Source organism: Lactuca serriola, chromosome 1, assembly GCF_051521515.1.
Source record: "Lactuca serriola cultivar US96UC23 chromosome 1, Lser_US96UC23_V15, whole genome shotgun sequence".
In the NCBI taxonomy this organism is placed as follows: domain Eukaryota; kingdom Viridiplantae; phylum Streptophyta; class Magnoliopsida; order Asterales; family Asteraceae; genus Lactuca; species Lactuca serriola.
In genome coordinates, this window is record NC_136408.1 from 201,919,838 (window position 1) to 201,933,583 (window position 13,746).

Here is a 13,746-nt window from a genome sequence, read left to right on the forward strand (position 1 = left end):
GGCCGAAAGCTTTTTGTTTAATATTGATCATAAAAATATAGTTCAGTATAACAATTAATAAAAATATTTCATAATTAATGGTTTTATTGATTTGATAAGATATATAATATATAAAACATGCATCTCCTATCAAATTGTACATGCTTAGTTAAAAACATATATGGTTAGCAAAGTGTTTGCTCCCCCGTTATTATATATAAAAACTGCTTTTATATTCCAACTTCTCATTTTCCATCACCTCAGGCCACCACCTCTTCCATCTTGATTATTTCCCTCTACTCCACCTCCAGACATACTATCACCACCACCTGTTCCACCTTGATTATTTCCCCCATCCCCTCCACCAAGCACCGGGTTCGGATTAATAATAGCAAGGACAAATTGAATAAAACTAATAAGGCCTCTAGTAATTTGGTTTACAAGTGTACCAGGCAATGTTGTAACAACTTCCGCTTGCGAGTCCTTTATATAATCCTTGAGTCCTTCTCTAATATCATCATCTAGTCCTCCTGTGAGGTTAACCACTTCATGTCCTTCATCTATATCTTTAATAACTCCACATGATATGTGTGTTTTGGAGATACAACCAATTTGACTATTACCCTCAAGATATCCACTCAGAGTTGTCTCCTCTCCAACATGATTTTCACAACAAACATTGTCAACTACACAAAGCAACAACACAAAAAGTACAGCATTAATAGGCCTAAGAACCATTGTTAAGTATTATATTACTGTTCTACAATGACATGAAAATGTGATAACAATTCGCATGGTATTTATACCCATTTAATTGGAAAGAAATTTATTAGGACAACTCACATACTAGTACGACAAAGACAAACTATATTGCGTGTAAATTGGAATCTGTTATCACATTTTTATGTCATCGGATTTTTTTGGTACCAATACTCTCTCTCTCTCTCTCTCTCTCTCTCTCTCTCTCTATATATATATATATATATATATATATATATATATATATATATATATATATATATATATATATTAACCATTTACTCGCGCCAAGGGACGGGTGACAATAATTTCTTTATAAAAGTTAGTTGCTAGAGGCGATAAGTAAGTTTATCTATAGTTTGAAGTATGATAGTTTAATGAAAATAAAAACTATAAATTTATAAAAATAATTGCTAAATATGTAAAATATTAATATATTTAAAGTTGTTTTAGCTTAGTAGCTAGTGATTACTTTTAACTAAGTAAAAAATGTTTATATAACTCGCTAAACCAACAATAGAGGGTAGGGTTGTGTATAAAGACAAAACATAACTATTGGTCCGTATGGTTTGCAAAAAAGTATCATGCTGATGAAAATCAGGCCTAACAATAATATATGGGTTGACGGGTTGGTGGGTCAGAAAACATAAACTCAACCCAACCCATATAATATATGGGTTGACGGGTTGGTGGGTTGGAAACCTCAACCCAACCCAACCCATATAACCCGTTTAAATATATGGGTTCGCGGGTTCACAAGTTAATGGGTCAAAACCAACTCATATAACCTATTTAATAAATAAACAATACATTTTAAATAAATGAGGTTTTTTCAACAAAAATTCATAAAATAATTAAAGTAATTAACATAAAAAAAGGTTTTCAACATAAATTCATAAAGTCATTAACATCCAAATAAAAATGAAAAATGAAAACATTCATAGAAAGTGGATGTGTTCTTCGTTCGTGACTCGTGAAATAACGACATGTATTTTTTCTTTTTTCTGATTAACGAAACACAAACGCAGATTAGTCACATACGAATATGAAAGGAATATAATGATACGGAATATTACGAATACGGATGAAAATCAAATTTAATTAATAATTATATATATATATATATATATATATATATATATATATATATATATATATATATACGGGTTGGCGGGTTGACCCGCAAACCCAAACCGATAACCCAACCCAACCCATGAAATAAACAGGTTGGTGGGTTGGCGAGTTGACGGGTCAAAAATCTCAACCCAAACCCATCGATTTTCGGGTTGGGTCAGTGTCGGGTTACGGGTTGTATCGAAAGTTATCACCCTTAACGAAAACTATTTGTTTGGTCCGTAGGTTTTTATTATGTGGCATTTTTAGTCTTTCAAACTTTAATTCTACTTATTTAGCTGTTTTTTACATGACAAATATGCCATTTATATTAAACCTATAAAATACGATATGTCTCTAAGGATCTTTTCTACAATACCCTCATATATTATTTATATTTATATTTATAATACTATTAATTTTGAGTTCCCTTAGGAACAGTGACCTTTGAAGTTTGACATTTTTTGCTATTAAGTTTGGTGTGATATTCATTTAATGCCTTTTGTTTATTTTTCTTTTCAAGAGTGATATTGTTTATTTTATTAGGTATGTAATTTAGTTTTTTGGTTAATTAGCTGCCAGTGACACTTGGCGTAACTTTAATATGATCCCGTTATCACTAACGTGGCATTTACCTCTTGCTTTATCATGACTCGCCGACTATGTAACCCAATCAGATTAGGATTGGTGTCAACGTATCGAAATAGTCAGCGGAAATTATCGTTTCATGAAGGAATGGCATCGGTTCATCTCCAAAACCAGTTTTACCACCGCCACTCGCCTTCCTCACTAGATTCGTCTTTTCCGCTCATCTGCTCTCGAGATGCATATCAATCAGGAGGAACAACCGACCCATATATTATGCTATGTTTCTTACTCTTATCTCTACAGCAAAGAAGCTACCGACCCTTATTTCTTATGTTGTTCTCCAAGGTCACTGATCACAGGCACCGCTTTCGACTCCTTTGCAACTTCCTTTGCAGGCCATTACTACGACAAAAACCGTCGTCGCATGCCAAAGGTGGTTCGACCAATAGTAACTTGTCGTAACTGCCATCATAGGAACCACTTCGATTAGGGTTTGGTTCCCCCCAATTCCGCATCATGTTCCTTGCCTTTGGTTTTCCCCACCTTCCATCTTAGGTACACTTACTCTATCTTCCTTATATCTATTTTGATTTTGCTTTCCCAAACATTCACTGTGTGTGATTTGTATTCCATATAATTGTATTTTCGATTCTTTAGGTTTCCTCTGTTATTTACCTGTTAAATTTGCCATTTTTGCCCTTACTTTCTTCTACTGAATTGCAAGTTCCGCCCTTTTATTAGGGGTACAGGTTTAGGGAGTTATGTAAGCTTTGATTGAAAGGATTTTCTTACCCAGAACGTCTTCAAATTGTAAGTATTATGTTTTACTTTTCCTTTTAATTTCTAAAGTTATGATGGAAACATAAATTCATAATTTCACTTAAACTTGGTTAAAGTTGGGAGAGTTTTTCATCCATGAAGGTTATCAAATTTGTGTTATTGATATGTATGGATATAAAGTTTGTATCTTATCATATTAACTTAAGAAACTTCAAAAAATAGCGGCAAAATGAAAGTAGTTTCACACTGAGGTTCTCATAATTTGATGATTAATTTGGTCGTGTCAGACAAATCGCATCTTTTCAATGCTTATTGGAGAATTTCAATTGCAGATTGAGTTGAAATTCCTGTGTTTCTAAATACACATATAAACAATATGCTGGTAAGATTTCAACACTTGCAATAATTATTTTTGATTTTTCTACTTCAGGTGTTTGGTCGTAGGGATAGTTTGATTATTTGTTTTTTCACCACGATCGCTCTCAAATATCTTTAATTATCATCATAACTACAATCCGGTAAGTTGTTATATGTATGCATGGTGATTATCTGTCTACACGACAACCAACTGTTATTGGTTTCTTTTTATCTTTACTTAATCTTCTAATTTTGATTTTTTGTTGTAATAGCAGAAGTTGAACAATGATGAAGAAGGATGAATGGAATTTATGACTTACAAGTTTGCATTTGTGTCTAATGAAGTTGCCTTAAAAATGTTGTTTTCCAAACAACATAAGAAAAAAGGATATATGTAAGTCGAAGAGGTTAATATATTTTTTGTTTGAATGAATCTATGATTTTTATGTTTATTGTAGCATGATTGTGTATTATTATTGATCTCTATATAAAGTTTTGGAGTCTGCTGGATGAAGGTACATTAATGGAGGTATGAATGAATTACAATGTTTATCTTCATCTATTTTTTTTCTCAGCTTATTTGTCTCTCATATAGTAAATTTTCTCCTTTTGATATCGATATTTCCAATAATGTGCTTTGCTTAAACCGCCTAACTTGCCATGTTTTACATCACAATTAATTGTCTCTGTTCAATGAGAAAAGGGCAACAAATTTGTTTCGACTTTTTAAGGTCAGATTAGTTATAATTTGATTTCATAACTGACATGAATTGTTTTTTTGGTGTTTCATCTTGCGGGCTCTTCTAAAAGTTTTGTGGACAGGTAAGAGTGCGGCCCTCTTATAATAATCCCTTATTTTAAATAAAACCTCTCTTTTAATTTTATAAAGGGTATATAAGTAATTTTACTCAGATATGTGTATTAATCTTGGGTTTATGTTCTTGTGTTTAAGGTTTCTTGATATGAAAGGTCACTATAATCCTAGGTTATGTTATAGCAATGAAGAAATGGCGACAAGGATTACAGGTTACTTATATTTCATTTATAATAACTAGCTATCACAATCTTCATAAGATTATTACAAAAATGCTATGCAAATGTACATATTTTTACACTTATATTGTTTTTAATAACTAGCTATTACAGTCTTCATAATATTATGCCTAGATCTACAAGGATAAGCTCCATAAACGTCCTTAGCTCACAAAACCAACCAAAATAGCCAAAAGCAAGCCAAGGAATAAGATTTATCAAATGAAATGACAAGCTTTGAACTTTATACCTCAAAAGCCAAGAAATGAAGGTGTTAAATCTGGATCTCAAGGCTCTCCTCCAAAGAATGAGTCTTCAAGCTTCTTCTACCACTTCAAGATGCACAACACAAAGGCAAGGGACAAACTAGGGTTTTCAAAGTTATGGAGGTTGGTTAAACAACGCCAAAAGAGACTATCTTATGGCTTATATAGGGTACAAGCCCTAAAATTAGGGTTTTAACTTGCTCACATACGCTAAGGGTCTAAACTGAAAAGTACAATGAATCAAGTGTTACACTTGGTGGGTTAAACCATACTCTTTTAGTTGAAACAGACCTGTTGGGTTGAAACATACCCGTTCGGTTGAAACATACATGTTAGGTAGAGATATGCTCGTTACTATTATGAATAGTCTATGATGTATGTGATATTTTGGGGAACTTACTAATCTTTGTGCTTACAATTTTGGATTAAATGTTATAGGTACTTGCGGTGATCGTGAGAACACGAAGGTATGATTGTGCATACGCATCGACAACTTTCATGTTTTGACAATTTGTGTTTATTTTATTATACCATGATTTTGGGATTACAACTTATTGAACAAATGGCTTTTATCAATATTATAATATATGGATATAGGTATTTTATCTTATATAAAAATGAAAATTTTATTGTGAAAATTGAGACTTTATATGCTTCATGTGGTACATATATGATGTTCACGTACGACCAAATTTTGAGATGATTAGGTCTCTATTTTCTAAGTATGGTTTATGTTTACTTATCTAACATGCTCTACTTGATCATCATCCCTAGAGGATAGGCCTTGCGAGTCCCTTAAGAGATAAAGGATATAGTTTAAAAGTTAGAAGTGACTTAGGGTTTTGTACATGTGAGTACATATCATGCATTGTATCCTTAACATTGTTATTATTTGAATTGTTCTATCTAACGTACTATTGAGACATGTGTACATGTTAGAATCATGCACTACAACAATGATTAAGAAGTCGAGATAGTCACGTGAATATAAAGATGATGATTTTGGGCTTCAGATAACTTACAAACTTACTTGATAAATATTTGTCTTCAGGTTTAATTACGATTATCCCTCATCTACTTTTAAATTATTTAAATCTTTTTGAAAGCTTCTTATATATTGACACCTATACCTTAGATTAAAGATTTTTATGCTATTTCAAATTGGCCATATACAAGGTGAGTTACATACCATTTACATTGATCATGATGTTGCAAAGCAAGATCGAAGACAACCTCTAAATATAGGTTTGAAGATTTAAGCAAACGTCTATAATATGCATCTAAAGTTTAAACTATTTTTTGTTTCTCACAGAAGTAAGAAAATCATTAGATTTTTTCCTTCTTTCGGTAACATATACCGAAACATGATAGAAAATCCTTCTTCGATAAACAAGTGGCAACTTAACCTCTAAGAGGTTGCTTGTTTCTTGTCTGCAATCTACATGATCACTTTTGTTTGCGCCTTGGAGACCACGCACATACATATGCATTTGTAGACTGTTTGTTTTTTTTGGAAGTACACAGATCTAAAAACATCTGTGTGAGGTCTTCTTGGCATAGACATGGATCAACATCTTCTAACATCTTCACAACTCATTTAACCCTAACCAAAAAACAAAAAGAAAAAAAAAAGAAAGAAAGATTGAACACGCTCTTTTCTTTCAGTGCCTCTATATCTTTCCTCACCATCAATTATTCCTCCACCGCTCGTCCTCCCCCTTCCGACCAACCACCAGAATCATTGTCCACCATACGCACTAGAATATCGACTATGCTCCAACGGTCAGCCACACCTTTGTTTCCAACCAATTCTCGCCCAAACCGACATCTGCTTGCTCCTCATCCGTCCACTACCGGCTTCATCCACGGGTACGAGAAATTTGTTCTTCCCTGAAATCATATGTTGTTTTTTTTCAATGTCCAATCTGATTGAATAATAATCACGTGAGTTTTGGCATGTGGAATCCTTCTAATTTTGTTTTTTGCTCATTTGAATTGCTTGGTTTTGGTATGTGAAATCCTTCTAATAATCAGGTTCATATAGAGTTGGTTTCATATTACATACCAAGTGTTTAATAAAAGTCTTCAAAGAAATCAAAAGTTTTATTGGTCAAGAACTGGTTTCATATTACATACCAAGTGTTTAATAAAAGTCTTCAAAGAAATCAAAAGTTTTATTGGTCAAGAACAAGTCTTCAAAGAAATCAAAAGTTTTATTGGTCAAGAACAAGGGCTGATGGATTTTTAAAGTTCTGTCATTGTAAAAATATTGATAGTATATGATTTTGTTTGTTGTATTTATTTATTATTATCTATTATAAATATTGGTTATATATGATTAGGGCTGATGGATTTTTAAAGTTCTGTCATTGTAAAAATATTGATAGCATATGATTTTGTTTGTTGTATTTATTTATTATTATCTATTATAAATATTGGTTATATATGATTTGTATATTGTAGCATTTATTTATCTATTATGATGAAAAATATAATTATAGATGTTGTAAATCTCAAATAAAATGTTGTAAAATTAGTTTATTTAAAGTTCAGTTTATTTCAGTAGTCTGCAGACGTTAAAAAATAAATAGACTTCTTATTGTAGACTGCAGACGTTTGGTCCCCCTCTTGTGTCGCAGAGACTTGCAGATGTGGTTTACAAATTGCAGACATTTTAGCTTCGGAAAAACAAACACCACCTAAGTAACGACATGCAAGCTAATCTTCTCACATAATAAAGAGAGAGCTTTACATCTCCTTGATCGATAAAAATTGATCCATGAATCTATAAATATTATTAAAAGAAAACCCTTAATTTATTAATGAAGCAATCAGGGTCCTTGATTATATTTCAATCTGGTGGTTGTCGAGGCCAACACAAATAATAACCTTAAATATTACACACTAAAATAGTGTATAGTGGTAAAGGGATCGAATCCACGGAGATTGGTTCAATTTATAACTCTATGAAAAATCTCTTTGTAAAAATACTTGTAAAATGACAATAAAAATAAAATGGGGGGTTTTGGTGTTTTGAAATACTTGAAACAAACTAGAATTAACTATGATTTAAATAGATAAATGCAACAAAAATAAGGGTTTGATGTAAAATCAATAAGGGAGAGATGGTTGACTTAAAGTTTCCTCACTTTGACTTTTGATGAACAGAGTCAAAGTTTCCTCACTTTGACTTTTGATGAACATATCATTAGAATCCAATGGTGCAATACTTTGATTTAAATCCTTAATTTGGCTATAGTAATCCAAGGAGTTTGAGATTACCTAGACTTTTCTTAATTGTTAAAATGGCTAGAGAAGCTCATAATAATTTCCTTAGTCAAAGTCACTAATTCCAAATAGCATGTAATTAGTGAAAGTTGTAACGCCCGTAGATCAGGGCTAGTCAATTTAGAGACGATAAGCATCAAAAATGACTTTTTGATGGAAGATTATTTAGAAGGATTAATCTTAACCAAGTTGTAGTATATGTCACAAGGTTTCCGTGCATATAAAGAACGCCAAAATCCGAGTTATAACGAAGAAGTTATGACCTGTCGAAGTTTTGCGACAGAACCGACACGACCCAGCGCGACGTAAATAGTGAATTTAAGGTAGATAGATATCTATCCTTAGTGATCCAAATGAGAATTGAAGATCTCATCGATAGTAGTACAACAACGGAAAGACGGACGGAATCGGAGTTCAGATGAAGGAGTTATGAATTTCGAACGGAGTTTTCCTGTCCCGGCCTACTAAAGATAATATATAAGTAATATACTTATAATATATTAAAAATAAAGTCAAAATTAGCCAATGGAGTCTAAAAGAGAGTTGTAGAGCATAATCTCACCTTCGCGGCGATATAAAGAACGTCGAAAACGGAGTTCGTATGCGAAAGTTATGGATTTCTGAAGTTCGGGGCGTGAAACCCCAAAACTGTCAGAGACCACGACGTGGCAAGCAGTGCCACGACGTGGCAAATCTCCTGACACCTCCGGGAGGCCCCCAGATGCAACTTGGGATGACGCATGCAGTGACGACCAAGCCCACGACGTGGAAAAAGGTTGCCACGACGTGGCAAGGGCCAAATTTGCCCTATAAATAGATTTGAAGGGCCAACCGAGTTTGGTTGCTCATTCTCTCTTCTCTCTCTCCCATTTTACCTCGATTTGCGTGTCAGAAGTACCCCGAAGCCCCGGTATCAACCCCGAGACCTGAAGCAAGTCCCGAAGCCTGAAGATCCCGAGAAGTGCGATTCCCGAGTCGAAGCTCTGCCCGCGAGAAGTTCGATTTTTGTAGAGATCTTCCAAATCTGCTGAGGATTTCTACTTCTGCAAGCCGTAGTGCTATCTGATCATCTTCTGATCAGGTGAGTGTATACTACCTTTCATAAACACGATAATAATACAAGTATGGTTTGAGTGTATTAAGTATATTGTTGTTTATATGTGTGGGTGTGTAGTTACTTTCTTCTAACACATAAATATGAAGTATTTGCTATGAAATACGTGTTATGTGTTTATATGTTATTTGTCTATTTGAGATGGGCATGGAAATTGGAGTTTTATACAGGTGTTAAATGATTTAAACTGTGTAAGTATTTATATCTACAAAATTGTTGGGTAGAACATAGGTAGATGGAATAGTTGGTGACTATGGAGTTAGCACCTATTGTATAAACCTTGGCAACGATGTGACTTCGTGCCTATTGTATAAACCTTGGCAACGATGTGACTTCGTGCCTAGTTGATGAACCTTGGCGACTATGGAGTTAGCGCTTGTAGAGTAAACCTTGGTGACTATGGATTTAGCGCCTATTGTAGAGTAAACCTTGGTGACTATGGAGTTAGCGCCTATTGTAGAGTAAACCTTGGTGACTATGGAGTTAGCGCCTATTGTAGAGTAAACCTTGGTGACTATGGAGTTAGCGCCTATTATAGAGTAAACCTTGGTGACTATGGAGTTAGCGCCTATTGTAGAGTAAACCTTGGTGACTATGGAGTTAGCGCCTATTGTAGAGTAAACCTTGGTGACTATGGAGTTAACGCCTATTGTTGAGTAAACCTTGGTGACTATGGAGTTAGCGCCTATTGATAAGTGAACCTTGGTGGCTATGGAGTTAGCGCCTATTGTAAGTGAACCTTGGTGACTATGGAGTTAGCGCCTATTGTTGAGTAAACCTTGGCAACTATGGAGTTAACGCCAGATAACTATGGATTTAGTACTTGATAAATAAGCTTTGGCAGCAATGGAATTCGTGCCGATTCCTTACGAATAAATGAATGAAGGATAGTTGGTTCTTAGGGTAAAACCTTAAGAAGATAATGGGGAAGGGTAATTGGGTTGATTGTTTGTTGATTAAATATAATAATTATATTATTGTGGGTTGAAAACCCTATATGCTCACCAGGCTCCCAAGCCTGACCCACTCAGTTTTCTTTGCATTACAGGTAATGGCACAAGAGTGTAAGTTGGTGGACTTGACGAGGGATTTTGGAGTATATGCCAGTAGTTATGAATAACTGTTGTAAGGTCTATTTTGTTCTGTTTATGCTTTTGGTCTGTATTGAACATGACATCCCGTGATTTTGTTATATAATGAAAATACATTTCTTTAAGGAAATGCTTTGATAATTTTTATCATATTTTGTTCTGGGAACAAATTCCGCAACTGTTTTCTTTAAACGATCACTCTGATTTATAAAACAAAGCATAAACAAATGGGTCTTTTCTGGCCGTGAAATTGGGAATGTCACAAAAGTCAACTAGCATTAAGAACCAAAAGTCACCAAATCCAAGAGGGGTCAAATGCTTTCACCACCATGTTGGAGAAAATGTTTTTATGATTGTGTGAAGCAAAAACAACACAAAAATCATTTGTTGCTTGCTAATTTGAGGATCCTTTACTTAATCAAGAAATTAGTCAACTAATCACCACAAACACATTTAAACTCATGAATAAAAACATACTAGTAGTGATAATATGATAAAACACAAAACATTTCCATAAAGCTTTAAGAACAAGTTCATGGATTCTTCAACATTCAACAAAAGTTCAAAGGATTCAACAAAAAAGTCAACCAAGATTAGTTTAGCCAAGCATGGCTAAACTCAAAGAAATAAAGTTAGAGAAGATTGTACCAAACATTTTACAATAATCAAGAGGTGAAATCAAGATGTTCTTGAGGTGTTCTTGGCCTTCAAAAGCACTCCAAACTCCAGAGAGAACAAGTCAAACTCGGACCTTCAAGATAAGGCTAAAGAGGCACACCAACCTTCCCAATATAGAGCTCTTAGCAAAATCCCGAAATTGCCCTTGTCAAGAATCCACTCGGGCCACGGGCTTCAACGGGATTTTTGGGCTTCTTCAAGTTTTGGGCCCCCACAGCTAATCCATTGGCCCAGTTCGAATCCAATCAGCTCCTAGCCCATTTTTCTTCAATATTTCTTCAATTAAAGCCCAATTTGTCTTTCCACATCACTCAAAACTTCCGCAAACTCCCAAATATTGATCTTGCACACTCAAGAATTCTCCCGCGTCTTTCAAATTGAAAGCTCAATTCTTCCAAGCCTTCAAGCAATTGACAAGTCCACTCCATGAATCACCTCCATAGCCATCAAGCACGAAATCCCCATTTCCCTTCAAGCCCAATCGCCTCCCAAGAGTGCCGCTCTGCTAGTTTCCAAGAAAATCTGCAATAATGCTCAAGAAACTAGAAAGCACCTGAAAATGGTCATAAAAATAACAAAAGGAAAAATATGCATGGAAATTAACTAAAATGCGAATGAAATGTGATAAAATAAACTATAAAAAGAAGTAAATAAAACAAACTATCACAATCCTATGATTTCCACCGTTAGATCAATTTGCTGACATCATCTTCCCAAAATATAATCCGAACATTTAATTATAGAATCTTTAAATTTAGCAATTACATTTCAAACACAATTGCATTTAATTATAGAATCTATACATACTTTCTAAAATATATTTCACAATTCGAACACAATTACATTTAATTATAGAATTTTTAAAATCAACAATTATGTTATCGATTAAAGCATATCATTCTATTTATATATGAGATATCAGTTTCTCCATAAATCTGGCCAAAAAACATGAATAGCCGCACCATCTTTCTCCTTTATTTTTCTATCTTAAACCATAATTCCCTAATACTCTTCGTCCTCATGTCAATTGTCGTGCTTCAATTGATGCTTTTTTTGTTCATAACATAATGTAGCACCATGAGTTGGTTCTTTTTTGCTCATGTATTCTTAGAATTTGCGAATTGCCTCTTCCTTGCATCTCCAGTTATCATACCTCTATTTTGCTTCACACAAATCTTTACAAATTGAATAACGCATCTCCTTCAAGACATCTTTTGACGAATTTATGCCATCATTAACCCTAATTAATATTGTTCATAATTTAACTCCATTATTTATAGCTTTTCGCTTCAAAATTCACATCCGTTTAGTTTTTTCTTTTTTAAAAAAAGTCATTAAATGAGCATATTAATAATTATGTTATCTTTAGTATATATTAAAACAAAAAATCTTATGACATCATCGTAAACAATCTGGGTCTTGATTGTGTTTCAATCCTATGTTTTCCACCCTTAGATCAAATTGCTGATGTCATCCTCCCCAAATGGAATGTATTTAATTCCAATAAGAGCTTTCCACAAAATTAACTTAAATCCATTGAAATTGAATGTATTTAATTCTAATAAAAGATTCCTAAATTTTAAATCTTGAATTTTCGGTTATCAAGGTTTTAAAATGGTGAACTTTAAAAAAATATTAATAAAAACAATTTCAATTAAATATCAACCATTAATATAAATCCGTTAATATTAGTAAACCTTTAATATAAAAAACTTTTTTTATTGGGAAACCATTAATACCAAAAAATCAGATTTAAATTAACACATACATATACGATTCATCTCTGAATCTGCGGCTCACACTTATTTTCAATCGTTGCTTTTCTTTAAGCCTTCTCCTACAACATCATTCTTATTGCTTATAACTTTCATCATCATTCTCTGCTTCAAACATTCGTTGTTATACACTAGAAGGTTAGTACCTTCTTTCGCTTTTTTATATTTTTTTCGATTATTTTTTTGTTCATGTATCAAATATATGTATTTATATATTTCGATTTTCTTTGTCACAAATTACATGAAATCGGTTAACTACTTTTCTGATACTTTTCAAATAAATAGGAAAATATATTACATACCTTTAATCTATAAAAAATAATAATGTACTTTGATGGAAAACAGTTAAAACACAATATAACAAAGTACTTTGATGGAATGACAAATGCACCCTACCCGTTTTCTTGTTCATTGTAATCAAATTTTTTATGTATTTGTTTAGCATGATACTTCCATTTTTTTATCGAAGGGTAAATCATTATTTTTGAATGTACAATGTTCATCAGAATGGTAAATCAGTAATTTAATTTAAACATTGATCAAATCATGAGTTGCTACTATTTTTGTTTGTTTGATTATCTCAACCTGGCTACTGTTTTGGATTGTATAAAATATCTTAAATTGCTGGCTGAATTACAGGGATTGCAATCTTGATATAGAACTCAAATAATGTATTGTTAAGATAAATATATGGTAATACCGAATGGAAAATGGAGGATAAGGGTATAATAAGAATAAAGATATATTTTTTAGTGTTTGAATGTAAATTAATTTCCTAATATGATGGTTGAATTACAACATTTCTAAGTTTAAATTGAAATCATAACTAAAGGTTATTGATATTGTTGGATGGATTTTTTTAACTGTTAAGTATGATTTTAAGGTTTAGGGGCAGAAAGGTAATTTTATTTGGGATAGAATAAAGA

General features: G+C 33.1%; 1 long non-coding RNA gene across 8 annotated transcripts; it reads left to right on the forward strand.

Annotated features, from left to right (window-relative positions):
- The first annotated feature begins 2,514 nt into the window (after positions 1-2,514).
- LOC145103067 (uncharacterized) lies at positions 2,515-7,209 on the forward strand. 8 transcript variants are annotated; one of them, XR_013706345.1, is made up of 6 exons: positions 2,515-2,994; positions 3,181-3,249; positions 3,650-3,737; positions 3,852-5,210; positions 5,313-6,743; positions 6,909-7,209. It is a non-coding gene; the product is annotated as an uncharacterized LOC145103067 (long non-coding RNA). The 8 variants fall into 8 exon arrangements; XR_013706359.1 differs by lacking the exon at positions 6,909-7,209 and having other exon boundaries at positions 2,522-2,994; positions 3,852-4,602; positions 4,714-5,210; positions 5,313-5,512; XR_013706351.1 differs by lacking the exon at positions 6,909-7,209 and having other exon boundaries at positions 2,522-2,994; positions 3,852-4,398; positions 4,529-5,210; positions 5,313-5,512.
- Positions 7,210-13,746: the final 6,537 nt, after the last annotated feature.